Source organism: Gambusia affinis, linkage group LG22 (assembly GCF_019740435.1).
Source record: "Gambusia affinis linkage group LG22, SWU_Gaff_1.0, whole genome shotgun sequence".
Taxonomy (NCBI): domain Eukaryota; kingdom Metazoa; phylum Chordata; class Actinopteri; order Cyprinodontiformes; family Poeciliidae; genus Gambusia; species Gambusia affinis.
In genome coordinates, this window is record NC_057889.1 from 17,576,460 (window position 1) to 17,603,846 (window position 27,387).

General features: G+C 39.7%; 1 protein-coding gene across 1 annotated transcript in view; it reads left to right on the plus strand.

Moving 5' to 3' along the window:
- nrxn3b (neurexin 3b) overlaps positions 1-27,387 on the plus strand; it is a 533,834-nt gene that overhangs the window by 63,901 nt on the left and 442,546 nt on the right. The window contains exons 3-4 of the mRNA XM_044106666.1: positions 2,776-2,862; positions 3,222-3,299. The gene's annotated coding sequence lies outside the window, so the exon portion shown is untranslated. The remainder of the gene's footprint in view (positions 1-2,775; positions 2,863-3,221; positions 3,300-27,387) is intronic.

The following is a 27,387-nucleotide window of genomic DNA, read 5'->3' on the forward strand; positions in this document are numbered from 1 at the left end:
TGAATCCTAATGTCAGTGTGGTGTGTTTGTTTGAGACCAGTGCAACAATAACTGAGGCCAGGTCTGAACATCTTATGCTTTTATTTTTATTTTGTAAATGGTTAGGTACAAGTAAGTCTGAACAAACATTCTCATCTTAAGTTTTTTGCCATATAATAACGTAGCTGTTTTTCCTCCATCGTTTAGATGGCCGAGCAGAAAGTCTGGCTAATGTCTGTGCTGAAATTGTCTGGGCCTCCTGCCACGCTGTAATTTGCTGTTACATGTCATTGTTGAACATCATCTTCCATGCAAGTGTCAGTTTCTTTGAAACTTGACACAAAAATGATCTCAGAGATGTCTGCCAAGGGACAGTCTGCCTTTTTGGCTCGCTTTCATCCACAGGCCTTTTCCACCAACGCGGTTCAGAGCCAGTACCAATTCCTGAATGTGTTCTCGAACAAGTGTTTTGTGTTTCAACAGATTGAAAAAAAATACAGAAGTTTCACAGCACGAACTGTGGTTCAACTTTGGCATTGCAGAATGGCTAGTTTTTCTGCACAATAAAGGGTGGTCAACAAACAATTTCATCTTTAGAAAGTATGTATGTTTCTTGTGAAGAAATCCAAATCCACTTTGAGCAAAGAAAACCTGCCGTTTCTCTAACAATTTGCATTTTCTGTGAAATTCAATGAATGTGTAATACAAGAGCAAAAGGATGCACAGGAGAAATGCTTGGACCTCCACAAAGGTCCTTCATTGAGTGATGGCAACGCAAAGACATCTGTAAAGCACTTTCCACTTACAAGACAATGCAAAGTGCTTTACAGAAAACTCAAGTGTAAAAGTTTAAAAACACAGGCAATAAATTAAACAAAACAAATGAAATTACAAAGGGGTGGCGGGAAACATTGACTAAATAAATTAGAAAAACAATGCAGATAAAACGCATTCAGCTGTCAATATCCAACAGAGTTGCAATAGTTTAATTACTCCTAAAATGCTGCTTGCACCTCAATTCACTCCAGCTGGTTACACTCTTGTAATACACAACCTGTTGGCTGAATTGCTGTAAGAGTGAAGGCAATCTCATCAACGTACTTCACAAATGTGGGGCAACACACACGTCATAACCATATTCAGTCATTTGTCTTCAAGAGACACCTTCATCTACGCGTTAGTCTCCCAAAACCAGCTTCCACGACTGACCTTGAGCTCCTTATTCTAAGATTGTATCACTGTTTTTACTGGGTAAGTCAACCATTATCTGAGAAGAGTTTCATAAGCCAAGCTTTCAGAAAGTATGCAGGTTCTACATTATGACCAGCAATACTGACATCATTTTGGTAAGGAAGCTGACCACCACCCATAGCTTAGACTGATTTAGGACGCTTGAGTCATGCGCGCTCCCAGGAAAGCCGACCCACACGTTCCAAAATAGACCCTTTCCATCAACAACCCTCTGTGATGTGATAGAATGCCATTCTCTCCCGCTGAAATAGCCATGTGGGTACTCTGTAGGCGCTATAATAGGAATGTGACTGCCGTCTATTGTCCCAACACTTTGCAGGGCTTCCCATTGGTCTTTAAAAATCATTGCCAGCTCTGACGGCTGTCTGGCATCCTAATGTGCACAAGATGCAGGAATGTTACGACAGCATTGCAAAAGTCCTGTAGACCAGTAGTCCCCAACCCTGGTCCTCAGGGCCCACTGCCCTGCATATTTTAGGTGTTTCCCTGCTGCTACACACCAGGGTTGAATGAACAGGTGATTAAGCAGCTTCTGCAGCAATTGCAGGAATGCAAAAGATGTAATGCAATCACACAAATCAGCTGTGCTGGAGTCCGGACTCATCAAAAACATGCAGGACAGCGGTCCCTGAGGACCAGGCTTGGGGACCACTGCTGTAGACAATTGTAAACATTTGCAACACCTACGTCAAAAAGATGACTCAGATTCCTATATTGACTATTAGTAGCCGGTTTCCACAATGTGACGGCGACCCTTTCATCCACAGGTACACACAAATGGTTGGTTTGTGTCTCTCCTCGGCAGAAAGAGGGCAAGACTCTGAAAAATACAGTAGAATGTGTCCCTGACGAACTGTTCGCCGGCCATTTCTGGGACAATAGCGTGATGTACGGCCAAACAGCAGCACCTTTTCCTTTTGATGATGTTTAACCATGTCCATGACATTCAAATAAAACATCCAACTAAACAATCTACATCTACGTATGCATTGTACTCACATTGTGTATGTACCCGGTTTGCATTGGACATGTGGTGACATGAACATTTGTATATCCGTATGTCACCATTCTTCTTGGTCTCTTTTCTGTGTCTGTCGGAGAGTTTGTGTGATTTCTCGCTGCATTGAAAGGAAAATCTGTAAACAGAGACGCAACGCACACAATTCAGTTTGCGCTATCAGCTTTCTGCTACGTTCTCCTGCTGCTTTGTGTAACACGCACTTTTGATGATGCAACCCTGGCTACCCAAACTGGTGGGAGCGGGTGTCGGCTGTCAACAAACGACGGCATTTCAAAGTCATCCAGACTGAATCAGTTTGAGAATGACAGTTATTTCGGTTGCAATACAGCCAGATAATAGACTGGTGACTCATTTTGTTTTTATATTGGGCTAACCTGTAGCTAAACCTAATACGTATTCAGTCAATGCACACTACAACACTTTAAGGTTTATGAAGATTGGTTATATTGATCAAACCAGTGCAAAACATTTAAATTTTTTGAAAATACTCATCAATATAAATTGACCTGTTTTCATCTCCCCAGGTTGGGGGAGTATGTGAAGATACATGACGGTCTCCGTTAGGCTGGTCGGAATACACTACATCAGTTTGTGGACGTGTGCATGAATAGGTGAGTGACTGATTGTAGTGTAAAGCACTTTGGACTTTGTAAACTTGATAAAGCGCTACAGGCCATTTACCATTTCACAGTACACGTTGCATTTCTGAGTCAGTTTTGGACAAACTCCCACAGAAAAGTAGCTGATAAATAACCAGTCTGTTGTATATTTATTTCACTAAGGTAATCAAAATATTTGCACTTATTACCGTTGCATAGCAACATCAAAATCCATAATACTTTTTTTCTCTGAAATAGATAAAGTAGGCTCCCAGAAAGCTTGTGGCCTTTTACTGACTTTATGAGAACAGTTTATTTTGACTTTAGGCAGAGGTTAATAATTTCTTGCACTTTGAACATATTTTTTTCAGATTTGCCTAAGAAGACCTGGATATCCCTTTTCTTCAAACACCGTTACCTTACCTACTACCACATCCTCCGCCTCCTGTGTGAGTCGAAAAGTTTAACTCCATCTCGCTGTTTTCTTAGTCTTTGCCTCACTTCTGTTATTCCCGTCTCATGCTGCCTCTTTCCCCGAGCGCTCCGTCTCTCCCTGTTGTTCCTTTCTCTTTCTCTCCTCCTGCCATTCGCAGTTGGTGATGAGAAGCATTATTTCTTAAAGCTTTATAAACCCAAGAGGCCACTGCCTGGCTTTTGGCAGACATTGATAAGAGATGATGCCCCGGTTGCCAAGCCATACAAATTATATTAGGAATAAAGGAATCAATAGGCTTCTTTTAGAAAAATCCACCCCCGTCCAAGACCACCATTCAGCTTAAGTTTGTTTCTTTTTGACAGAAGAAAAGTTAGGGTGAACAAGAAAAGTGAAGATCTGAAGGAGTTCTTGGGTGTATTAGAGGTCATTTAATAAAAGAAGAAATGGTCAGCTTTTTATTTTTATTTTTGAAGATGCTGAACCACAAGCGGTTGGAAAAATATGAGCCTTTTTTAGGTTGCAAAAGTGGAGTCATGAAGCTTAAAAAACATAACTAAACCAGATGAACAATCAGATGAAGAGGTGTATTGAGCCATGTTTCTCTTCTGAGCCTGTTTCAAAGTAAAAAGCATACCAGTTTTAGCAGGCTGACCTTTGCATAACTTAATGAACATAATCTTTAATATCAAAGCTTCCTCAGAATGATTCTCCACTTCTCATTGTTTTACGAAGAGCTGCGCAGCTATGTGAAAGAAAACATGCGACTTCTTCAAGTTTCAACACAAAAAAACAACATCAGGTAAAATTCCCAAACAGAGTCACATCTACACTCATTTATTATGCTAAACCCCTGCCAGTAAACTACATGTCACTCAATGTCTCCACAGAGATGATGGCGCAGTTTTCACAATACATGTGATTATATAGTGTTGCGATGACATTTTAATTTTTGACAGCAGTGCTTTCTCAGCTATTGTGTAGGATCGTGGCTTGTCTTAAATCTTTTTGTGTGTGTGTGTGTGTGTGTGTCACTGTCATGTCATAATAAGTTTTACTTTTTGCAGTGAACATATTATGAAGAATCCAACAATAGGCACATAACGCTCAGCTTGAGAACACATTTAAAGAGACTGAAACCATAAGTACAGCAGAAAGGAAAATGGTTAGAGCCGTTAATTTGAATAAATTATTCTATAAAGAAATGTCACACAGCATTACAGCAGACAGTCTGTACGACCTGAGCATATCCTTTCTGGTAAAGCCATTTGCTATTATGGAAAGGCTATCACTGACAGAGGGTCATTGGAACAATGACGCCGTCTGACCACAAAGCTCAAAAACAAGCACAGCTCAAACACACACACACACACGCACACGCACACACACACATCATATTAAATAGAAAAACAGCATTTTCCATTCAGTGGGATGCGCAGACAGCGTGAGTGTTTGCTGTTAGACTAGCATTTTGAGCATCACTGACTTTTGCAGGCAACTTTCTGCTCGGATAAACGAACCTCACTGTTGACTGGACATATTTCAGCCGCTCAAAGATTTATAGATTTTCTCTGAAAGTGTTTCCTTCTAAGAACAATAGATCTGAATGAATGCTGTATTAAAAAGTACTTTTGCTCAACATGTTTTTATCCAATTTGTTTTTTCAGTATCGCAACCCTGTTTTCAGCCAAAATATAGTTTCTTTTGCTTTTGAAACCTCTGTGAAAACAGTGGTAATTGGAGACCAAGCTATTTCTGGGTGAATAATGAAGATGACAACACAACTGGGATAGCATTGAGTGGTGAAATTTAGCAGTGAACGAACTTGTTGTAGAAATATTGTCAAGCTGTCACCATGCCGTGATTTTATTTAATGATAAAATCTCCTCCACCACCTCCCTGAACTGCCGTCTAAAGAAATCAACCAACCAAAAGCCAAGAGGAGTGTTTTAGCGCTGTCAATCATCCTTGTGAACGGGCAACTAAATGTGTTAATATCGGAGAAACAACTTGCCGCTACAGAAAAACCATTTATCTGTCATCCACGGTGGCCAGGCTAACTAGCCTGAGCTAACGCCCTGCAGAGGGGAAGGGAAGGTGAGCAGTGCCTCACTAAGACCCGCCCCCTGACTCTGATTGGTTGTTTCTAGTTAGCTCTGGGAGAAGGAAGAGAAGCTACTTTTTTTTTTCATAGAATATCTGTTTCATATCATACTGTCACATCATAGTGACAGTTTTAGCAAATAAAAAAAGTAGCATAATGCTGCTTTAAGTAAATAATACGTATTTCATTTTACAGCATCAGTTCTTACCGTTGTTTTTTTTCCGATATATTGTTAGAAAATGGGTCAAATTTAGAGAAGACACATATGAGACAAATTCAGAACTAGTAAGCCGGAGCAACCCAGACAGAGAAGCCAAGAAAGAGGAAGCACAGGGGCCTGAAGTCTCATTTAGGTTTAGAGGCAGAAAAATCTTTCAACTCCGGTGGTTGGTGTTGATGGAGGAACAGGAACAGCCGCGGCTCCCCTGTGGGGAGAAAGGGACCGGCGCGCCGAGATGATTTCTGAAAAACAGCCTGATCCCCGCATTACTGTAAATTACTTCCCATCGCACTGTGATAAAAAAGAAAAATAGATGTAATAAATAAGAGAAATCAGTGTGTCTTTTCTGTGAATCATAGCAAAGCTGCCATGTGGAGGCTCACACACCGGGACGACTGCTGCTGTGCGCAGGATGGATCCGGCAATTGTGGTTAATTGTAAAAGGAAAAAAAAAAGTGCTTGTGTGTGCTCTTTGTGATGGCGCATGGGGAAGAGAAAAAAAAGAAAAGAAAAGTTGCATTTAATAGATGCATCCAGTCCGATTACATCTCGAGAAACACGTCATTGCTAATTAAGTTCCCCTGCGCAGGGTTTATTGCAGATTGCCTGTGTGCTGCGCAGATGTTCAAGAAGCAACTTTAAATTCTCAGGGCCTTGAAGCTGAATCCCATTTGGAAAGAAAAGATTCCTGCTTTAGGGAATGATTTTACATCACAGACTTGAATAGGAGTTTTAAAAAAAAGAAGAAGAAAGCAGTGAGTGGTTATAGTTTTAAAGTCATTTGTGTCAATCTTTATTTAGCAAATTTTATTCCTTTGTGTTTTTTGGTTTACATAATGCTTGTTTGACTTTTCCACAATGTAAACAGGATGAAAAAGATAATTTGATGGAATTATTTACTTATAAATATTGAAATTTGTGCATAAAAAGCAAGTTAAATTGACTTGATGAAAATAAGTGCTGCCACACAGTTGGAATATATTCGCTCATTATCCCCAAAACTTTCCCAGGTATTTATTATATAAGTTAGATTCTAATTCACGTATAAATTAGGCTTCAAGAAGAAAAGGAGAGAGAGACACACAAAAGAAAGAGAAAAAGGAAAGAAGTAAAATATCTAAAGAATTAAAGCAGCTAGGAAATATTGACGAAATGAATAAAAGTAGGATACAGAAAAAACACAGAAGACAGGAAAGACAAAAGCTAGGATAGAAAGAATGAGACAGAAATGGACATAATTGAGGAAGTAAAATGTTTTTATGGATGTTTTGACTCAGGAGGGCATGAAAGGAACCATGCACATCACATTTAAGATACTTAATGGACTTCACACTACTTTGTGTGGTGGATCACAAAAAAAATCCAATAAAATCCATTTTCTTCACGAAAATGAACACATCTGATTTTAGCATTGTTTTCTAATTAAATACTTATGCAGAGCAGGCTTCAGTGCGTGGGTCACTCAGTGTTTACTCACAATGACGCAGGTCGAATTTTTTCTGAAAACGAGAACATAGAATAACTAACAACGACACAGATTACAAAGGCATGCTGGCAGAGTTAAATCTTCAAAAGCATCCGGAGAATTTCCATCTTCGTTGAGCTGTTTTCGTGTCACCACCTCTAATAGGTGGTTGAAAGTGAAATGTTCTGCTTTAAAAGCGAGGCTCCATTTCCCAAGGGCCATTGCTACAGTCAGTATAAGATGAGCCCGGCTTTCTGCGCAGCAGGCCAGCAGGTTCCCAGTAGTTTCTACTGAAACAACATGGGTTGTGTAAAGTTTGTCTCCCTTTGGCTCGGTCACTTTGTGCTGAAACTCAATTACTTCTGTCTGGCTTCTTCTGCTTTCCTCTGTGCCGCCCTGCACTGGGAGTACACCAGCATTTCCCCCGGTGAATTGCATATAGAGTGCTATGAAAAGTGTCTGACCGCACGCAGATTTACTTCTGTGTTTGCTTTGTTGTCACACTTCAGGGTTTCAGATCAATCAAATTTCAATATAAGGCGAAGATAACTTGAGCAAAAAGTATTTAAATTAGGATTTAAAAAGTTCAATATTACGTCAAAATTGACAATTTTTTTGAGCTGTTCGTAATGTTTTAAAGTTGTTCCCTTATCAAAAACATACCTGGAATGTTGCTTTAATTCTTTCGTGCATGTTTGAGAAATCCTTCAATCTCCTGTGGAGATTGGGCTGGAAAAATATCTGGTTGGACCGGTCGAGAAGAAACTCCTCCTCGAAGCTGCAGTTTCTCGGCTTCCGCTTCACAAAGCAACCCCACTCAGCTCCTTCAGACTAGCCAGCAGCAATTAGCGAACACCTGTTGGAGCTGTGCGTCAGCTGAGCTCGTTATAGGAGCTGCTTCTCAGTGCAGCACTGGTAAAAATGTTGCTAAAGGGTTAATAGAGGAGCCATGTTGTGACGACTTTCTGAAGGCGGAGTTTCAGAAAAAGCACGAGGTTTTAAAGAGACAGAGGCCCAATTTCAAGGCGTCAAGTTACAATGTAAAATTTCTTTTAAGTCATATTTGATATATACAGCATTTTTATAGTAACAATAGGTCACATAGTGACTTGATTGTGCTGTAAAATGGCTCTATGTGCCTAGAAAATACACAAACCAACCAAACATGTAATCGCCCACTTCGTTAAATAATTTTCTTGTACTCTTGCAATTACGTAACATTAGCCTTGCTTTACACGTGTTGCAGCGTTTGGATTCTTTTTAAAGTGTTTTTTTCCCCCCACCAGTGGGTCTTTTTGTGGGCTCTAGCCTACTTATATGACAGTAGGCTGACAGGAAAGGGGGAAAGACATGCGGCAAATGTCGGCCAGGTCCGGGAATCGAACCCACGACGGCCGCGTCGAGGACTCAAGGCCTCCAAGTGTGGGTCGCGCTATCCCCTACGCCACCACAGCGTTTGGATTCTTGACACTTTTTGTGTAGAAATAAACAATGCTTTTTTTATGCTCCAGATTGAACCACTGTTTTCCTTGTTTTCTGATCATCTTGTTTTGATACACGATGCATTTTTTCATTAGGCATGTTGGTCTGGCCTGCTGAACAATCAGTCAATGTATAAAGCCAGGGTGTTCCAAAAATATTTGTGCTTCAAATGGCCTATTCACACATGCAAGCCAAACTTTAATCAATTTATTATTAACAGTCTTGATGCTCTTCCTCCTTTCTAAATGAGCAAAATAAAAGTGAAGGTGCTACATGAAACCTGTCCTTTGTAACTTCAAGTTCTTTTCCATTTGAGAGAAGTTAATGGTCAAAGGACTGTCCAGTTTGGCTAAACTATCAGAAATGTTTACCCACAGCCTGGTTTCTAGTCATTAAAATAAAGTATTTTATGATTAATCATTCAAACTCTGTACTGTTTGTCCTTAAGCTAATTGAAAAATTAACATTTGTCCAAATTTTTCTTATCTTTTCTCTCAAAATACAAAAACAAATAAAACATTGTAATGTGCCTTAAATCACTTTGAAAATGATTGGAATTATTTTCAAAATGTATAATCCCAGGTGTTTTGCACAGCTGAACAATATGAAATATATAAGCCTACAATTATAGCAATATTTAAAGAACTAACATAAATAAATTAACACGTCTGTGATAGTTATGTGGGTTACTTACGTGGGATTTGAGTTCAAGTCTGATGCTGGAGGCGCTTTGTCTGTTACATCCTAACTTTATGATAATACAGCTGCAGGTACAGACTCAGTGGGAGGTTGTGTTGCCATATTGATCTTGGATAAAATGCTGCCAGGGAAACCAAAGGTTGAAACACGAGTTTTCAGTGGAAATCTGTACATATTTGCATATTTCATCAAGTTTACTTGATGCTTTTGGAGCCACTTTTTTCCAAATCTTAAGTTCCACATGTCATGTTTTAAGGTTAGTAAGAAACCCAAAGCACAGAATTTGACATAAAGAACCGAGTTTTAACAACAAATCGGAAGGAAGAGCAGGCGGTGTTGAGCTGAAATACTCCATTAAACCAGCGGTTATGTTTCTGGAGTGAGAGAGGAATCCAGAGAACCTGGAGAGAACATGCGGATTCATAGGGAGAACATGCTAACTCCATGCAGAAAGACTGGGATTCAAACCCAGGCCTTGTTGCTAAAAGCCTTATTGCATCCCTGGTTTGAAAACTGAGAACGCTTAGCCACTGAAAATAAGAACATGGTTTAATGTGTAAAGAAAAGCTGTAGAAATTGGCAGGGGAAAAAACCTAAATAAATAAATAATTTATTTAATAAATTTTTCTTTTCCTATACAGTGCAAAGTGAAGAGTTTGAATGATTTCTTCTTCTTACTCAAGAGTCGGAGAATTTAGACACTGATTTGGAAACTGTGCAGTAAATTTGTCTAAATAGCAGCAAGCATTTCTTCCAAACTCAGTGCACAGAGAGTCACGAACACCTAACATCTAATATACATAATATTTATATGCTGAAATGCGTGTTTATTATTACCAAACTTGCACTTTGCATAGTTGGGAACATGACTCAGACGTCAGTTTCCCATCAGGAAGGTTATTGCCGTTTAGGAGGAAAAGGCGCTCTTTAAATAACCTATTGATTTCAGAGCAATAACACGCAGCCTTCAAAGAATGTAAAAGATGTTCATCAAATCCATGTTAGGTCTTCCTGAATTATTGATTCGGCTGCGTCAGGAGTGTCACAGCGTTTAAATTGCGCTTAGATCTGCAAATTTGTTTGATCGCTCTGCTCTGGCGAAGACTGTTTCTTCTCTATTAAACCGTCGGCTCTTTGGACCCACTTTAAGGCCCGTTCGTGTTTTAATGCTCACAGCGTCCTGCAGGATGTTCGCCGCGGCTAAAGAGAGAGTCTATAAACGAGCGAGCCAGAAAACAGATGGCTGCGACAGATTGGAGCCAATAGCCGGACAACGCGTGTCGTCGGCTCCCGGCCTCTCTCGCTCTCGCAGCGCTAATCGCGTCGAGTCGCCTCCTCCTGGACACGCAGAGGTCCCCCAGCTGTTCAGACACGTTCAACACTTTGGCTGTGAATGGGAAAACACACAGACATCCTCTGCGTAAATGCGTCAGTGTGTTCTCGAAAGCAGACATAAAAAAGGAAACACATTGACATTTTGTTTCGTCAGCTAGAATTAGCAAAATTATATCTGTTAACTGATGACAATGCTAATTTTTGTGTTATATCTACAGAGCTGCAGTACGTCTTTTTTTTATTTTTATTTTTTACATATTCGTTATGATAATGTGAGACAGATGATCTGTGAAAAACATTTGAGCTTTTCTGCCTTCTCCCAATTCTAACTAGAATCAACCAATCAGAGCCAGGAGGAAGGTCTTACCGCTGTCAGTCATCCTTGTGTGTGCGCGCGCCGCTTTGCACATTGCACAACAGCTTTTTCCTGATATCAGAGTCCATCAGGAATGCTCAGGCTAGTTAGCTTAGCCACCAATGATGACGGATAAACTGTTTTTCTGGAGCAGTATGTCGTTTGGCCTTTGAGCAGCACTTACACAAGGTTGATTGACAGCGCTAAGACCTTCCACCTGACTCTGATTGATTGTTTTGACTGAGAGTGGTGCAATAGTAGCAAACTGTCACAACATGATGATAATTTTAACAAATAGATTTTAAAAAAATCCCTTTTTTAATTTTTTTTTAAAATAAAAGTTGCATCCTGCGGTTTTAAGAGGAGTGGATTCCCCAGAGGCAGATGCCAGATAGCTCCTTCATCTTGTCTGCTGCCGATCACAACTGCCCATCATATCCACTTACCTTTCATCCTCAGGCGAACATCCACTCCCAACCACACTTTTCAATAAACTACCTACACTTTCATGCTGTTTGAAGTTACTCACACCAGGGTCAAGTTGAGCCACAACATGATACGCTTTAGAGTTTTGCATTGCTTTCCTCAAATTCTGTCATTTACATGCTTTAAAACAGCTTGAGAAGTCTAAAATAATGTAATGGCTTTATATGCTTTTAATGGTGTTAATTGAGATGTAAATTAGAGGCAACACCTTAAACAGCCCGTGATATCATTAAAAATCAAACCGGAAAAGTTGTCCGGAAAACATTTGTATCATTAGTCCAGCTGCTGCATAAAAATACAGATTACTGTTTGCAGAGAGCCTCGTTTTCTGAAACATTTAGTATAATCTTAGTGTAAAACTGAACTTTTTGGCCCTCCTGATTATTTCATGTAGAGAGAAAAAGATAAGAGTACAAATTCCAAACTTGACAACACCATCCCAGTTGCAAAGATTAGCACAGCAGATATGTGCTGTGGATGTTCTGCAGCAGGTGGGACTGGTGCACTTCAGAGAATAGATGGCATTTTGAGAAAATGACATTATTTTAAAATATCGCAGCAACATCTCAAGACATTCCCCAGGAAGTTAAAGTTTTGCCTCCAATGTGGTGTCCGTGGCGTCAGGACACACTCTTTATTCTGGGATTTGGTACATATAAATGAGTTTTGGTAATCCGACCTGTCCAAATATAGAAGATTTTTAGTTCAATTTGAGCCAAACAATGAGAAAAACATAGGTTGTGTCTTTCCGTACAATTTATACAGAGATCTGGTTTCAACTGTCCACATGGCTGAGGACGGGGGAGTTCACGTTGCAGCTGAGGCTAACGAAGCATGCCACAAACACAACGGGCCTTTTTCTCCACACAACGTGGCACCAGCTTCTGTAGAGTCCTGCTCCCAGATTTACTCGCCCAATATTCAGACCCACGCAGCCATGAAAGCTGCGAAAACACAAAACCCCCCTGCAAGATCAAACAAAAAACCCCCAAAAACCACAAACACAAAATAAACGCCCCATTTCTAATTCAAATTCTGAACAAACAGCACAAGCTGCGGAGCTACCGATGGAGCAGAACTCTGCGCTGAATAAATGTTTTATTTAGCAATTTATTCACACGCCTCTGACCAATGTAATGCTTTCAAATTTTTTATTGACAGTTTCCAAAGTCTGGTCATAATACGCCAGTCGCTGAACGCAGCGAAAGCTCTTTACCTTCCAATAAAAAAGTTTCCAAAAAAAAAAACTGTATAAATTAGACGAATTTAAATGAATAAAATCAGTCTTGGAAGAGTAAAAAAAAAAAAAAAAAAAACTTCCAGGTTTAAATAGGTTCCAACATCTAAACACATCATGCATGGTAAACATATTTAATTTTGTTCTTTTATAAACTACAGATTCGGTGATCTACATTTTTCTTTTTTGACACCTACATTACCTTTTTAGAAATATAACCCTCTTTGAGACATGTAGGGTGAAATATTTTTGACTGGGAATATTGGGTCCTGTAATGAGTTGTGGGACACCTACACACACACACACACGCACACACACACACTAGCCCCAGAGGAGGAGGAATCCATTTCAAGTTGCACCTCATGGATGGATGACCTGGGAAGATACAATCCCACTGGCCAAGCGGGAGATGCATTCTTGCAAATCCAATCTACTTGTCAGGCGTTGTCTAAAATGTTGGGCAACTTGGGAAGAGAAAATATGAAAGAAGTTTAGAAGAGGAAAAGAAAAGGACTGCTCTGAAAACAAAGTTCAGATGGCATTTTCTTTTTGTGCTTTTTTTTGGTACACTGGGATAAGGTTAACGCATAATATAGAACATGTGAGAAACATTTTCTTAAAAATGTGTAAAAAATATAGATATAGGAGGAGTTTGAGATGCAATTTGTGTAATAATTGTTCGAAGGTTGAGCTGTAGATCAGTTTCAAGCTGTGCTGCCTTGCTAACAGAAGGGTGTTGGTTCAGATCCTTAGCTGGTCATTTTCTGCACGGAGGACTTTGTGTTCTCCCTGTGCCTGTCTGGGTTCTTTCAGGGTGCTCCAGCTTCCTCACACAGTCCAAAAATGTTCATGTTAGATGAGTTGGTCTTTCTCATTTGCCTTTGAGAAATGACTGTGTTGTGCTGTGGACGGTCGCTGCTGCATTTATTGAACCGGGTTGCAAAAAAATACTTTTTGGAACTTGTCTTTCAGCTGAATTGGGACTACTTTGCACCGCTGAATCCAAAAATGTCATCCATCTTTGTCACTCAGGTCAGGTTTTTATTCTAATTTGATTTGAAACCAATGTGATTTTTGGATTCAGCACATCAAAATGACTATAAAATTGACCAGTGTAGTAAATGCTAAAACGGTAATCGTATCGATACATGCATTAATGAGCTGCATTAGCGTGAAACATATACCAAATTGGCGACAATCTCTAAGCAGTTTGCTTTATCCAAGTCATTATTTTGCATCTGTGTTTCATCACAAAAAAAAAAAAAAGAATTTTTACAAAACAACGTGGAAAACTCTCACCAGTAGCCAGGATTGATTGTCTCTGTTCACGTCCACCCGGGTTGCTCCACCGCATCAGTTGTGGCTAATTAACAATTCAGGGAGTAATTGGACAGGCCTTATTAGACACTGGGCTGTTGGTGGGCAGGACTCACACTGACAGTCATGGTGGAACAAGGGAAGCAGCGCTTTGTTCCCTCTGCACAGAATGACAAAGTATTTCTCCAAACGTATCCGATGAACATTTCGCTTCCTCTTCTGGCAGTTTTACTTTAGAACAGTTTGAGCAGTCGTGTGTTGATCAGAGAAAGACTGAAGGGTGATTCTTTAAACAGTTACTGACAATTAGAGAAGCATGGTTTTAGTTGGTGAATGTATTGTTGTTGCTCTATTTTCAGCATTCAGAAAACCTTGTATTTGAACTTTCAAGGTCTGGAGAGCACAATGCCTTCATTCAGGCTGAATTTAGATAATGATTACAGTGACCTCTGTGCCACTGCACTACCTTGGGTGTTGTATGCACGTGGCTTTTATGCGGACTAACTCAAAGGTCGACTTCTGCGACCTCACCAGCAGACCGTGTTTATGCCTCAGGTCTGTGTGCCGAAGACGGATTGCAATCTCAGCCTCGGATTAAGACTGTCCCAAGTTTTGCTCGCATTCGTCCCACTTTTACAACTGATTCTTCCCATTCAGAATGAAGACAAAGCTAATGACTAAAACGGGACACAAGACTGTTGTGGGTTAACGCCAGATTTGGAAAACTTCCTTCAAGGAAAGTAAATCCAACAACCAAATGAGTTTTCTTTAAGATGGTTCTCTCCTCCAGCTGGTTGCAGTGACTTATTTCAATTAGGACCAGCAGTGCATTAAATAAATGACCACAGGGCTCCAACATGCTGCCAGTGTAATGATGAACAGGAGCTCTGTGCAACCTTAAAGCCTTCCATAACTATCAACCTCTATTACACATAACGGGAGGATGCTATTTTGTCCTTAGCAGGCTGTGAAGTAGCGTAGCACTGTACAAGAGTCAAGAAAGGTGTTAAATATTTTTATATCTTAGTGGTTTCATGCAGAACTGCAACCATTCCTGCACCTCATAGGTCTGCGCCAGTGGAAAACCGGCTAAACCAAGCAACAAAATCTCCAAAACATAATGTAGCAGTACACAAAATGCTACTTTGAAGCCAATAAGCAAAGCTATATAAAAATGAAAACCCTCCAGTTTGTTGTGCCAGGTGAGCCAATCAGTGACATCGTCAACAGGAAGTGCTGTTGTGGCTGTAGGATCTGAACAGAGGGACAAACGGCGGTGAGTGAAAACAGAGGAACAAAGTCATTTATCGGAAATCCTACAAGAAATATACAAATGCCCTGATGGTTTAGTAGTGTTGGTTTTAAAAATGTGAATGGATGTAAACTGCAACGCAATGCTAAACCTGGGTTAGCAAGTCACGGTTACAGCAGCAACTAAAGCATCACGGCTAACTATAAAAAGATTAGATAAAGTGGAAATGTTCATTTTAACTGGTGTTTGATATTGTAGTGGGTTTTCTGTTTTTTTTTTTTCATTCAGTGGAGAAAAGGTAATAAAAGCCAGTCTGCAGTTTTATGCTACATCAACTCTGCTTCAGCAGAGGTTGATCTGGTGGCGGCTAGTCTGCTGTCTGCCTGACACAAAATTATTTAACTATTTTTCCCTCTGAAAAGTGTGACTGTTTTTTTTTTTTTTTTTTTTTTTTTTCTTTCTCATCCTGCCATAGCCGTTAAAATACAGTGTGACTAACTTTCAGTTTGTCACATCGTGTGCTGTTTGAAACATTCAAAGATTTTACAAAACTTAGCCGGAGAAAAACGGCTTTTAAAAAAAGTCTTTGACATTCTAACCTGCCTCCAAATCAGCGATGCACACCGCTTTGCTCATGTTTAAATGCTCCTCCTCTAATCTGGGCCATTATAAACTTTCAACATAATGGTTCTCCATTGGCTTCATTACTTAGTGCTTGTCCTTATGTCCAATTTCGAATTGTGGGTCTGGACTTGACATTCACCAGCGTGCGCCTTTCTAGGCTTAATCTTGTCAGCTCTAACGGTGACGCATTTAGATGATAATTAAAGCAAACAGGATGAACCTGAAGAGGGAAGACTCAATCTATTTACGTTTTCATAAGAATGCATTGAAAATAAAATGACAGCAAAATGAAAGTTAATAAATTAAAGTTAAAATGTATTTTTTTATATATATATATGAAGAAATAATACTGGGTAATTTCCATGGTTACACAATAATGTGAATAACAACACTGATATGGCCATGATTTTCTTATTTATCTATTATTTTTTGAGATAGCATTGCCTCCAGTCTTCATCAGATTGTGTTAAATATTCCAATTTCATCACATTCTGCATTGTGCTAAAGATAAAAACTAATCAAGGGCAAATGATTAATTAATTTTGCAAGTATTTTATTATTTTTCTATACATTTTTGCTGTATGTTACAAAAAAAAAAAAAAAAAAACCTCACCCAATTTCATCCAGCTAGATGTTAAATGTTTTTTGGTCTTTTGTAGTATAAAATGTGGCATTCGTCAGGTTTTAAGCAAACTACTTCAGCACAAATTGTGCGTCTTGTTCGAACCTTCCCCCTGACAGACCGGGGGCGGGGAGGGGAACGCAGACGTTCATTCATCATCCGTTAAATCAGTCAGTGTTTACCATCTGAACGCTTGCAGAGACATTAGGATTCCAAGATAGTGCAGATCTGCAGTCCCATTAGGACACACAGTCTGCTCTCTTCACATCTCTGCTTAGATCTGCTGTTAGGGAGCATCAGGGGTGGACCGATAGCATCGCGGCCCTCGGCTGTTTCCCCCTCCCTCGGAAGCAGACGGGACTTTGATGTGCAGCTCAGAATCACCTCCAGCCCAGATAGGGCCACAGAACATGGACTCCAAAACTGGATTGTCATTGTAGCATTGACCCGTGTTGCACTTTAGGTTTCACTGTCTGATTGTCTGTTGGGTTTTTTTTTTTTAACAAAAGTTCAAATGCTTGAAGTCGTCAACGTCGGAAGCTTTATTATTAAGATCTAAATGGTAGACTCTTCTACACCTGCATCTGTCTAGCTCATGTATGGTTGCTTACAAAGCTGTTCTGTAAAGTCTGATAGCCAGGTAAGACGTGTTTCCATAGCAATCAGAGAGGAGACTGTGCAGACGGCGACTGGCAAGTTTAATGACTCAGCTGGAAGCATGGCTGTGTTGGGTGGAAGTGTTTTTCTTGAATAGTGACATTTGAATTTTTGCGTTTTCTCATTTTACACCCACATACTTGTATTTTGTCTGGATTTTATGTGACGGACCATTGCAAATTAGTCTAAAAGAAGGTTTTATTTTCTCGTGACAAATTCTACATTTCAAAAGCGTGACGCATATTTGGTCACACAAGTGTAGCCGAATGCCTTCAGAAGTCCTCTAATTAGACAACAGAGCCTGGCTATATGTATTTTTGTTTCTTCATGAATAGAGCTGTTACAGACATATTGAATGTTACTGGTCATATGTGGAAATTTGGCGTTCACTCTCAACCTTGGAGAACAAAAAAGGTTATTCTTTTACTTGTCATCCATAGCAAATGGAAAAATGATGCAGAACAAAACGTTGAACACAAAACGTTCTCGCGTTCTGTGTTGGCTTTGTACCACACACACACACACACAGACCTGTTGCCATAGCAGCTGACTGCTCCACTAGGTGACGGATTGTTTCCTGGTGAATCAGGATTCAACTCGACAAAACATGCAAACATTTCCAACTCAAGAGCAGAACATTCAGTCTGTCGCAGTTTTATGTTTTCAGACTTGATATTTATTTTTGCAATTATGAATAAATTGTCATCTGAACACAGCGATGGCTGAGTAGCTTATTTAAGCACCTGATCTACTGATGATCTGTCAGAGTTGGTGAGTTGGTCGACTTATTCATTTTTGTTTTTTTAACTGAACCCAAACACATCGAATTCCACAGCACGTCTACAGGTTAAGGTTGTCAAAGTCAAGCTAGCATAACTGACCTACTTCCCTCTGCCTTGCTATATTTTAATGGAAACTTTATACCGACCTGTGAAATTTGATACCCTTGGATCTTGTTTTCTAATTGTCATAGTGTTGACAATTAATAACAAAATAATGCAACTTTTTTTCTTTTATATATATATATATATATATATGACATATAAATTTAAAATTTAGTGCATTCTTTGACTTGATGGCTAAAACCAATGGTAGTAATCGTTGGCTAGCATGTTTCAATATATCCATAAAGGCTACTGTAAGTCAGTAATTATTGGGGGCGGGGGGTTCAACCACTAACTCATTGCTGATGGTTCTTCCACTTTAAAACAGATTAAGGTTTTCACTCCTGTTGCAAACTCTAACTTTTACGGACAAAATGTATTATTTACCAACCAGCTGGTACTTTACCTTTAGCTATGCCTGTACCTTTACAGAACGGCGGTCTTGCCTGTTCAAAGAATCAGTCTGGACTGTGTAGCGCACTCTGAACAGAACAGACAGACAACCCCACGCACACAGATCAATATTTACTCTTTGATTCTCACCACCCACTAACGCGCAAGCTGGGAGTTGGTACAAGGCTTCACCGTTGGACTCAGAATGCGCACACGACGACAAGAGATGGCAGAAGGGGTACTTACCAAATGTCTGACGGCACAAATGGAGCCGTCATTACATCCACAGTCAGACAGGAAACAGACTGCAAAAGAGCAATAAAACAGCATTTGTCACTCTAAGCTGCCTCAAAAAAGAAAAGAAGAAAAATCAGAAGTGATTCCAACAACCACAATGATCCTGCTCAGTAATCCGCTGACTAAGAAGCTTTTTTTTTTTTAGCTACCCACAAGAAGAACAATATTTTCTAATGTATGCAAGTTAATGTATTGAGAAACAAGCCGGTCTGTACTATTGTATAAAATGTACAGCATTGTACAACTCCTTACAGCCGAGTAAGTGCATAAAATTTAAACATGTTCTGCCAGAATGAGCACCAGCTTTGGGAGAAATATGAAATATTGGGATTAAATATTGATATTTAAACCCACATTGGGTTTAAATATCACCATAGCCGGGTATTGTAAGGAGTATAGTCTTAACATGAAGTGTCTTTTATGAGAATTTAGTTCATTATAAACAATGGAACGGATGTAAGCAGGACAAACTTTAGGATACAGTAGGAATAAATTAAGCTTCATCACACTAATGCATTGATGCATTGAATTATAGAAGCACAGGAAGCTTCTGTAGCTTAGGTGACCGGATTACGCAGACTGTCAAAGTTTTTGCACATGGTGAAAAATTTGGCAACATGAGCATTGTGTTAGACCTCATTTATGCCACTAGATACATGTACTATGGATTATCAATATTGGCCACCACAGAGTCCAAACATAAAGCTGCAGTGACTTTTATAAGAAATTATTCATTTTTTCATATTTGTTGAAAGCGTCACCATGTCGTTACAGCATTGTACAAATTCAGCTCCTCTGTCTTCTCCCAATTCTAACTAGAAACAACAAATCAGAGCCAGGAGGAGGGTCAAGGTGCTGTCAATCACAATCTCGTGTGACGTTGCTCATCCCCCTTCCCTCTCCTTCCTTGCTCTCCTCTACACTTCCGTTAGCATAGCATGTTGTGAATGCTCAGGCTAGTTAGCATGACCACGATGACGGCGGATAGACAGTTTTTTTCTGTTACAGTAAGTTGTTTCTCGGACATTAGCACACTTAGCAGCGAGTACATGAGGATGATTGGCAGCATTAAGACCCTCCTCCTGGCCCTGATTGGAGCAGTTCTTCAGACTGCAATAGTAGCTCAGGGGAGGAGGTAGAGGAGATCGATCTTTTCACAGATTGTCTGTCTTATACAGTGAGGACAGTTTTAACAAATATGTGAAAAAAAACAAACTTATTCTGCATAAAAGTTACATACTGCAGCTTTAACCACAGTGAGAATTTCTGCAATACACTTTCTGATCATCTCTACAAGATTTTGGCAATAAAATCAGCACAACTCTAGATGGAAATAAATATGGTGAAATTGTAGAAGCTTATTGAAATAATTCCAAAATGACTATATGCCATAATCCAAACTGAAGGCGGTGCAATTAAATGTCCGTGTCAATTTTGTTTTATTGGACGGGATGTGTACATGTTCAGATGCCATATTTATATTTGCAAATAAATAAATTGTCAACGACGCCAGTGGAAACATCTTAGAAGCTTTTCAAGCATTTGTAGGAAATGTTTTATGACTAAAGCCAATAAAGGGTTTTTCAGGGAATACATTATTTATTGTTTAAATTTCAATAAAGATACTTCATTTAAAAAGAAAAAAAGGTATTGAATGAAAAATAAAATGTGAATATATTTAACAATATACATGATTAGCACTAAAAAATAAATGTATTTTGGCAGCTTTTGCAAGAAAAATCCAAGCAGCAACAACAAAATGTTTGTCAATTTTGTCTGGGGAACTTGCTTGACATCGTTACTTTGCGTCAACTTTATTAATGTTCGGTGTTTAGTTCTGAAGCGTAGAATCCTTTAGAGGTTTACTCCGGTAGGACAGCTTCTGTGTGCTGCGTTTCTATTTTCACATAGGTTTTTACTACCAAGTCTGTGAAGCACTAAAGCATTTCTGAGGCAGAGTTAGTTTAACACCTCTGGGGGCAAAAGGGGGGAAACCCATGGCAAGTCTTGTTAATCTGCAGTTCTATAAACTCAGCGTGGATGTGAACAGGAGCAAACTCGACATGAAAAGCAAATGGATTACTGAACCATTGCAGACTCTGCAAATGACCGTGTGAACCTCATGGTGCGGCAGTAAAATGTGCATGTGAAAGCACAGCAAAGCAGGTTGGGACTTCTGTCTCGAACAGTAGCTGTGCGTTATGATTGCCGTAACAGACGTGTTCTTAACAACGCCGCTTTATTTTCTTAAACGTTTTAGGAAGCAAACACAAAATGTGGCGGTGGTAGTTGTGTGTGCCCAACAACCGAGCGACGTTTTTGCCTCCGAGATGAAAGAGCTCTTAGGAGACGCTGACACAGACATGGTTTTAGGGGTGAAGCAGCTTCTCTGCGCAGCAATGTGCCAGCTGCATCAGAAGTAAAACATCACATTTTTCCGGAGCTGTCCTCCACAGTCCATGAAAGCAAGAGTTTAGTAATGACTGCTCAGTAAAATGAGATGTAAGAAGACGCGTTAGCTGCTCGAACACGCCGCCATTTTGTCGCAACTAACTCGAGACGACTTGTTTTTACTTTCTCGTCGAATGGTAAAATCCTGGAATCCTGGACTTACTCCTTTTAGGGTCGAGGTCGCGAGGACACGGCCAAACTGGCGTCGCAAAACTAGAGCTTCAGTGATTTTTAGATTTCACCTTTTAGAAAAAGTAAAGAGGAATAAAAGTTCATGGTGCATGAAAGCTTTATTTTTTGCTACAAAACAAGAAGCCGTGTTTCTGGAATGGGCCTAATTTTGTTGTTTTTCTAGCATAATTTTGTAACATTACCTTAGCAGCCCTCCCCTGCGACTCCCCCGCACAGCTCCTTCAGACTAGCCAACAGCAATTAGCAAACACCTGGTAGAAGTGCGTGTCTGCTGAGATTTTACAAACTCCTTCATGGGCCAACATTCCTGTGCACGGTTGTAAACAGCATAATGGAAAGGCATTGTTGTGATGATGTGCTGAATGCTGAGTGCCAGAGTAGGAGCCTCTTAAAGAGACATAGGCTAATTTCAAGAAATCAAATTGGCTATGTTTGATATATACAACATTTTAATAACAACTGAAGGTAACACAGTTGATTGATTGTGCTATAAAATATCACTTTATAACTAAAAAATATCTAATATCACCTATTAAGCGAAATATTGTGCTTCTAAATGTGCAGACCGAAGGCCACATGCTCTATCTTGATGTAAAAATGGCTAAATATTAAAACATAGCACTCATTCTAGATTTTTATTTGTAAAATGTAAAAAAAAAAAGGGGACAGAAATAAGTTCCTTTTACTTTATTATGTGTTTATTATGTGTTATCTTTTGTTGGTCTTTCACATTAAACCCACTGAATGTTGCTTTTGCAAATGTGAAAAAGTTCTAAAGTTTCCTTTATTCTCAACACTGAAAGAAAGGAAACAAAGATTGCCAACTACTGGGACAGTGTGAAAGTGGTAAACAAGCACTTCTAATTGAGTTGTTTTGTTTTTTTGTTTGCCAGTTTTAGACTAAATAAAATGAATCGGGAGGGTAAATCAATTAACATTATTGTTGCTTTGTGACTGCATCGTCTTTATTTGACATCTGAAGAGGACAAGAAAGGAAACCAAGAGACGAGGAGACGTGGAGCAAAACCGACACGGATCCCCAAGAGCTTGACAAATGAGGAAGAGGAGGGGATCAGAAAAGAGGCAGAGTTTTCACAGTTCAAAAGTACGCCTCCTCGTACAGGAGGAGCAGAAACTCAGGGATGCGAGTTGATCAAATGAAAAATTTAAGAGATATTCCATAAACAATTTAGTGTACAACTAAGTGTCAAGGTTCCTGTTTCTTCCAAGCATTTCCTTCTGCTGCCAACAAAAAAAAGACAAAAATGTTGTTTGGAAGCCAAGGTTATACGTTTTGGACAAGTCTTTGAAAAATAATTTCTGTACAACTCATTGCATTATTAACTACATCCAATTATAAAAACCTAAAAATTACCAGGCTATTTCCAGATCTCATCAATGCATCTGGGACCACAATCTCTTAAAGGGTCGGTGTTATGTGTTTTCCAGGCATGTAATTTCATTTTATACTACAATGAGGTAACTATATCACCTTCAGCTGTTCTAAAAATGCTTTCACATCAAAGATAAAAAGACTAAAAAAGCATTTTACTTCCTGATTAACACCTTGAAATTGGGTCTCTGTCTCTTTAAAAACTCCTGCTCTTTCTGAAACTCCGCTTTCAGGAAGTCATCACAATAACTCTCCTCTATTAACAGCATTGAAACGTAGCTCCTAGGAGGGCTGCTTTGTGAGGCCGAATCTCAGAAGCTTTGAAGCTGCAGCTCAGAGGAGGAGCTTCGTCCTTGAAGGCGGAGCTAGGTCCACTCAGGTGTTTTGAGCAGCTGAATGGTTGCTACTGGAGATTAAAAGATTTCTCAAACATGCATGAAAGAATCAAGGCAACATTATAATACTTTACTATATATGTTATAGAAAGAATACATTTTAATGCAATCAAACTTATTTGAAACTAAACGTGTAATAAGACTTTAAGGGGGGAAAAAATGACAGCACTAAGTGCTAAGCTGTACAAGTTTCGCTGTTTACATGTTTATCTTTGAGCCATTTTCTCACATTAGTATCTCTTGTCTTATATGCAGATAAAAGTAAAAATCTCTTTAGAAACAGATTTTCCTTTTTCTATAAAGAAAAAATTCAGTTCAGGTGAGCGGTGATGTCTTGGTAGATTTGTTGTTGTATGTTGTAGTGTACGCTTTGTCTTTATGTAAAGAGATCTTCAAACTACAGCAGCGAAAGTAGAAATTTAAGAAATGATTTTTTTTGTTTGGAAGTCCAAGTTAACATGTTTAATGTTCTCCCACTTCTTTCTTCGACTTCATCTCTATCTCCCGTGTATCAAAGGTGTGTGTTTGCGTCCTCCGCTGTGTTTTTCTTCATGCTAGTTTTTCACTTGGCATTTATCTTCACAGTTTCATCTCTCTTTATTGGTTCTTCCCGGAGGCAGTTATTAAAAGACGCTGTATGACTTTGTGAGGGGTTTATAGATTCTCCACAGAGTTTAATATCACTTCAAACAGTAAAGTTCTGAATTGAGGAGAAATATCTAAAAGTGTATAGAAAGATCTGACGAGTCACTCGCGGTGATAGTTTCTGAAGTCGTTTCTCTTCGGCCCCGTTGTTGTTTCTGTTCTGTCCCATCATCCCTTACCAACGCCGCTTTTCGTTGGAACTTCAAACTTCTCTGACTTCCCGTGCTACAAAATGTGTTAAACTTAAACATTTAGCTCTGTAAATGTTTTCATTTTCCTTCCCTTGCCCACAAACAATTTGAACAAAGAACAGCGTCGACTTCAAGTAAATTTGGAATGACGGTGGAACAAAACCCGGCAAATTTATATCTGACGATTACAGACGCATACAGAATTGGGCGACCGTCACACAACTGCGGTGTCAGAAATCTGCAGTGGAGCAGTAACTCCACAGGTCACACAGAAGATCATTTTCACAGGTTTTTTTCCCCCTCCTTTTTTTTTTTTTTTTTTGCTGAATGTCGTATGTATTTCAGACACATCCCACTTCTTTGGAAAATCAATTCCGCTCTAACAAAAGCACCAGACGGGTTAGCAGGTGGCGATAAGCGACGACGCCTCCCAGAAATTACATTTTCATGCCGCTGACTTTTTTTCCGAGCAGCTTTCAAAAATTTAGGCCTATGAAACCAAAAAATAAGTAAATAAAAAACATCACACAAAACTCTGTTTTCTTACCATCACCTCCCATAGTGTCCTCTACCAGCTTCCCTAACTAGTGGGCCACGTAATTAACCAAACATTTGCAAGTGTCAGCGCGCACAGAGATTACACCCGGCCCTGTTCGACAGCGGTTTGTCTCCAGTATATTACGAGCTTAAGGCTGTAATACATGTTCACATACTAAATCATTCTAATGCTCCACACTTGTCACTGATGAGTGTAAATTGTTTTGTGCCTTGTGTCATCGGGGATGGATTACTCCGGCACAGGTTACTGACAACAGCTGCCTGTGGCGGTTTTGGGAGAACCAAGCATGAATGTGTGTTGGCAGCCATGTTTTGCTTACCTGCTGCATTATTTAAAAAAAAAAAAGAAAAAGAAAAAGTGTACTCAAGCACCATCTACAATCAAACTGAATGCCTCCTCCCATCCTGTCGCCATCCTATCCTCCATTCTCCCGCGTTCGCCACTTCCCCCCCCTCTCTCTCTTCCCCATTTCTAAGCAAAACCTCCTAAATTAGCTCTGACCTCCTCTAATGAAAAGTGGAAGCTACACTGTGGCTTATTACACTGTGCGGCGCTCAGCCTCTGAAGTAGCACGCTGCTATTTACCAGCCCCCAAGTGGCAATTATGAGTCGCTCTATACATAGTTTTCTACCGCTCCTTTCTAGCTAGCAGGTGGTCGTTTTTTTTTTGTTGCGTTTTTTCGAAACAATAGACACGGATGACAATGAGGTAAACAGCTGCTGCTCCTCTCGTGGTTGTCCCGTGCAAATGAGGCGGGACACGGAAAAGAACGATCCAGATTATCTGGCAGGGAGGTAAAAAAAAAAAAAAAAGGAATTATGTGAGGAAAAAAATAAAAAATAACCGATGTCGTACTCAGTGCCTCCAGAAAGTGTTCACAGTGCTTCACTTTTTCAGTTACAGCCTTATTACAAATTGTATTAAACAAATATCTTTCCTTGAAACCCAGCCATACATTTTTTTTTTTTACACACTTGTCCCTAGTGGAGTCGGGAGGGGTGCTTATCTCCAGCTAACGTTCCGGGTCAGAGGCGGGGTTCACCCTGGACAGGTCGCCAGTCGGTCAACACGGAGACAGACAGGACAAACAACCATGCACACACACACTCACACCCAGGGAGAATTTAGAGAGACCAATTGACCTGACAGACATGTTTTTGGACTGTGGGAGGAAGCCGGAGAACATGCAAACTCCACATAGAAAGACCCCCGGCCAGGAATCGAACCCAGGACCTTCTTGCTGCAAGGCAACAGCTCTACCAACTGCGCCACTGTGCAGCCCATCTTTCCTTGAAATTCCACACAAAAATACCCCACTATGGGAGTGTGGAGATTTTTACAATTTTCTTAAAAATAGAAGAAGCTATCGTATCTAGCTATTAAAACAGAGCCCCTCAGATTAATTTCACTCCCTGCTACAGTGGGGGTGAAATTAACATGACAACCCAAAATTGGCTGGAAAGCGCAACGTCTCCCCTTCCAGAAACAATTGACATTTTTCAGATAGCGCAAAGTGTGGCCGAATTGCGGTACTGCAAATCTGGCTGGATCGCCGGCGCTACGTTCGGTCTGGAAAGGTTAACTTCATTTCTTATTTAATGGAAATACGTCAAATGCGAAATTGCGTTTTTTTCAACACTGGCAGAAAATGGACAAAGATTGACAAACATGATTAAAGAAGAAGGATTCTTGTGAGACTACTTACCAATTGGCTGGACCTCAGTCAAATTAACTTTAATGGGGGTGAAGGTTTCTTCTGTCAGACTGTCCAGTAGCTCGCCCACCATCGGTGCATGAATGGGTGAATAAGTGCAGGGTGAAGCGCTTTGGGGTCCTTTGGTCTTTATACATTGCTATACAAGTAAAGGCCATTTACTATTTATGTTAACTGTGAAATTACAGGTTTTTGTCTGACTTGTAAGAAAAAAAAAGAGAAATTTCGTTTTGTATGATTGCTTTGTAAAAGCTATGGAAGGGTAAAAAGAGATTGAGTTCATTTTAGTGGAACCTTAGTTTAATCTGTCTGTGTGGCTGAAGTTCAGACTGTTTCTTGTCCAGTTATTCCACCTAAATGCCTTTTGCAAATTCTGTGATTCAAGCACAAATACGTAGTTTTTTGTGCCTGATTTGACGTTGCAAAATAACTGTTGAACATCCTTTCTATTTTGTTCTCCATGTTAGAATAGATACAGAACTATTTCTCCAAACTATGCCCGGTGTTGCAATCCTCCTCCTTCTTTTTTGTCCTAAAAACTCCTTAAAACCTAAAAGTGTGCACTTTCATTTCCACATCAAAAGGCCCATACAAAAACCTCTAGCTGGAGAATACATTTATTTGTCATATTTTCTCTACAGCCAGGCCATACAGAGGTATCGGAGGAATAATTGAAGGGAAGCACAAAGACGGCCAATAGACGGAATAACAAAGGGTGAAATAAAAACAAGGCCATATATTCCCACACTCAGCCTGCTGAGACACTGGTACAGACAATGAGGACAAAAGCAAAGATCTTTCTTCTTTTTTCTTTTTTTTTAAACAAACCACCAACAATAGACTTGCATATTTTTGACTAAGAAGGAGAAGAATACCCCTGTCACCAGGAAACAATCCAGCATCATATGCTAACTTATCTTCTGTAAATTTGCAGCTTGCGCTCCAGATGTTTTTATTCAAGCATTTCCAAACCCTCTTAGAGTTTCTTTTGGCTGCGTTCTCCTTAGTCACCAAAGCCGCATGTTGCTATTCTTAAAATTGTTTTTAACATAAGTCTTTGAGGGGTGGAGCCTTTATTGCCTGTAATAAATCATTGTATTTTTTTTTAAACAGAAGCTTCAGTTTTGCAAAGGT